At 53.4% G+C, this 3,743-nt stretch overlaps 1 long non-coding RNA gene across 2 annotated transcripts; it reads left to right on the forward strand.

Annotated features, from left to right (window-relative positions):
* The first annotated feature begins 1,033 nt into the window (after nucleotides 1-1,033).
* Nucleotides 1,034-3,458, forward strand: LOC132026116 (uncharacterized). 2 transcript variants are annotated; one of them, XR_009406775.1, is made up of 3 exons: nucleotides 1,034-1,137; nucleotides 1,453-2,404; nucleotides 3,145-3,458. It is a non-coding gene; the product is annotated as an uncharacterized LOC132026116 (long non-coding RNA). The 2 variants fall into 2 exon arrangements; XR_009406774.1 differs by lacking the exon at nucleotides 3,145-3,458 and having other exon boundaries at nucleotides 1,453-2,729.
* Nucleotides 3,459-3,743: the final 285 nt, after the last annotated feature.

Here is a 3,743-nt window from a genome sequence, read left to right on the forward strand (position 1 = left end):
CTAAGGGGGTGCCGAGGGGGTCTTGGAGGCTCCCTGGAGGAGGCAGTGCAGGAGACGGGCACTGAGAAAGTAACCAGGCCAGGGTGGGAGCTGATGGGAGGGCAACACAAGGTGAGAGAACACTGCGGCGAACAGCAGGGTGCGGAGCCAGCGGGTGCGTGCTGGTCCCCCTCCTCCAGGCGCTGCGCGGGCAGGACTCTCTGGCTAATGAAACTTGGGTAGCTCGAAACTGGCCTTAGTGGGAGTATTTATATCATGGAAATTGGCAAATGCTGCAAATAAGGACTGTTTCTGTTTATGCAGCGCCGTTGACCGGCACCAGGGCGACTGGTCAACTTTAGAACTACCACGGGTCTTGGTTAGAAGGAACAGGAGTTTATATGACAGGCCCTGGGCTACCTCGAGGCTCCAAGGAAGCTGCACGCCTTTGGAAAAGGACATAACCAAGGAGCTGAATGCTGTCAGAAACTTCCAGAACCTTCCAGCCCTCAGCTCTGCCTTCTCAGGACGTCTCTCTGTCCTCTCTCTCTCTCATTTCTCTCTCTCCTCTGTGTCCCGGTCCCAGGGAACATGGCTGAAATGGCTCTTTTATTTTTTATTTTTTTTAAGATTTTATTTATTTATTTGAAAGATAGAGATCACAAGTAGGCAGAGAGGCAGGCAGAGAGAGAGAGAGAGAGAAGGAAGCAGGCTCCCTGCCTGATGTGGGGCTCGATCCCAGGACCCTGGGATCATGACCTGAGCAGAAGGTGGAGGCTTTAACCCACTGAGCCACCCAGGTGCCCCTGAAATGGCTCTTTTAAATGTTAAATGTGACAGCTCACCTCCTGAGAAAGACTTCTTTCTCCTTCTCTGCTCTAGTTCCAGAATATTCTACAGAAAAACTGGAATCCGTGCACTTTGGCCAGGTGTTCACTGCTGGACTAGCTGGCCGTGGCAAGGGAGGTGTGCTTCTGGGAGGGAACAGGAATTTGTCCCCTATTCAGCTGCAAGCCCAACCCAGAACCAGTCAACGGTGCCCAGAGGTCAGGTGAACAGCGCCGTCTGTCAGCTGCTGTGGGGCTGGGTGGGGAGGGCAGTCCCAGAAGGAAGGAGGCCGGGTGCAGAAACAGGCTTCAAGGAGGAGGAGAGCAGAAGGTAAGCCGGCCAGGTGGGTGGACGTCTGCAGGGCAGGCTTGGGCTGAACCCAGTGGGTGCCCCAGGCCTAGGGTGGGGGAACCTGGGGAGGAATGCCCTGCTCAGATTTCTTGGGGTGGGGTGGTTTTGGGCTGGTTTTGGTTTCGACACAGGCTGAATGTTCATTACTGTTACGTACAGTAGCATCCACCCAGCCCAGTTTCGTGGCCAGTGCTTTATCCTTTGCCTTTTCCAACTTGGGATGGGAGCCACTGGCTTCGGACACGGGATGGTGCTGCCCAGTGACAAGGGACCCCATTCTCTCTGCCACTGCAGCGGGTCCTGGTGGCTTCCACCAGCCGGGCCACGCTCCCCCAGTCTTCCAAGCTGCCCTGCGTGAGGACAGCAGGGGAGCAGATCTTCCTGCAGACAGGACGGCTGGCCTGCCTTCTCCCAGAACAGTGCAGTCAGATAGGAGGACAGTGGACTCGGCGGGATCCACATCTCACATGACCACCGCTGGCTGAGCCTCCTTCCTTCCACCAGGATGGTGGTAGGATTCACTATTGCGTGGCGGACAGGTGGCCTCTTGGTGAGGGCATCCCAGGCCAGCACCCTCTGTGACTTCTCTGGCTTGACTCCTGGTCTGTGTCTGTGTGGCAGCCGCTGCAGGAGACCACCTGTTCAGTGGTCCAAGGCTGGGTCCTGCCCAGCCACAAGAGATGTTTTCGGCGGACTTCACTGCAGCCGCCAGCACCATGGAGCCACGGACATGGGGGGTGAGGTCCCTTTGGGGCTGCATGTTTTATCAGATGCCCAAATCCTAGGCTCTTTCTCCAATAGGCACTGACCTCCTTCCTGGCCTCCTGCCAGGTGCCTGGAGGGAGAGTCAGGTTTCCGTTTGGATTGCGGCGGCCGGTCCCCATCATCGCAGAGGATGAGTGTGTGACAGATCAGGCGGCAGGAGAGCCGTTCCAGGGCGAGTGTCTGGCCCAGGAGAGGATTGGTCTCACGCACTCCCTCCTGTGTGGTACTCGCAAGACTGTGCTTTGTTCCTGCCTTCCTGCCCCTGCCCCACTCAGGCTGCAAGTGCTTGTGGTCCTGGTGGTCATCTTCTCGCATCATGAGCAAACTCATTTCTCTCCACTCTCTATCATTGCAAAAGCCGTGCAAACGGTTGGGGCCCCATGCGGCCTCCGTCCTCATCATTGTGTCCTTGATGAGCTGAGACGCAGCAGGTGTCAATTCCCAGCATTTTCCCAGAGACCTCACAGTTCTCTTGTCCAAGGTGGGTTGTAACTGCCTGGTGCCCTGATTTTACCTTTAACGAAGGAACATCGTGTGGTGTTCAGAACATTAAACAAGAAGGACAGTGAAGTGAAATAGGCGAGACTGGAAAAGCAAGAGAGCCCAGAACAGCCCAGAACTCCGGAATGAGGGGGAGGCAGGGGAGGCTGTGCCTGAGGGCAGGGCGGGCTCCAGAGCCGAGTATGGGGAGGGCTGGAGAGGGAGGCCAGACCTTGCAGACATATGTTATAATTTGCTAAACCCCTTTGTAAAAACTATATTGCGTGAACTTTGGGGATTTTTTTAATTAAAATATACATGCAGGGGCTTCTGGGTGGCTCAGTGTGTTAAGCATCTGCCTTCCGCTCAGGTCATGATCCTGGAGTTCCAGGACCGAGTCCCACCTCAGGCGCCCTGCTCAACGGGGAGTCTGTTTCTCCCTCTGCTGCCCCCCTCCCGACTCATGCTCTCTCTTTCTCAAATAAATCAATAAAATCTCTAAAAATAAAATCGACATTCAGAAAGGGACTCATAGGTGAAGAGCTTAAAGAGTTTACACAAACCAAACGGATCCAACACCTGAATCCAGAAATAAAATTACATGAACCCAGGAGGACCCCCTCCCCTCAACACACACACCTAAAAGCTACAGTCCATAAAAGCTACACAGATCAGCACAACCTTTGCTTCTAACAGGATAGCTTGATTTTGCCGGGTCTTATACTCTGTGTCCATAAACAGATTCCTGTGGTATGTTCTCTCTTGGATCCAGCTGCTTGGGCTCAACATCATGTCCGTGAGGTATGCTGCAGCAAGAAGCTGTGGGTCACTCCTTCCCGTTCCAGCTGGCGAGTGTGCGACCCCTGATCTGTTCTTTGGTCGATGAGCATTTGGGGGCAGTTTCTGGTTTGGGGTCACTGTGAGTAGTGCTTCTATGGCCCACCCAGTTAGCTGTGAATACAAAACTTGTCCTAATCTCCTTATTCCTAAACTATTAATTTATTCAGCCTCAAGGAGTAGATCAAACCAGACTTTAAGCAGGGCTGGATTTAGCAGATCTATCGTGATGTACTAGGAGGCATGAGACAGAGAACAAGAATAGAGAGGGAGGGAGGATAGGGGAGAGGGAAACTATCAGAAAAGAGGATAACTTTGCCTGGGGACAAATGAACTCAGTGGCAAGATTGCAAAATGCAGAACGCCTTAATCTCTGTGGAACACTCTGCCTGGGCAAACTGGCTTCCTTCCCTCACACCCAGCCTCACGCAATAATAATAGAAGAGTGTAATGTTTCATTTAACCCATCATTAACACCATGATCGCACTTCCCTCAGCGTCTG

Source organism: Mustela nigripes, chromosome 10 (assembly GCF_022355385.1).
Source record: "Mustela nigripes isolate SB6536 chromosome 10, MUSNIG.SB6536, whole genome shotgun sequence".
NCBI classification, from domain to species: domain Eukaryota; kingdom Metazoa; phylum Chordata; class Mammalia; order Carnivora; family Mustelidae; genus Mustela; species Mustela nigripes.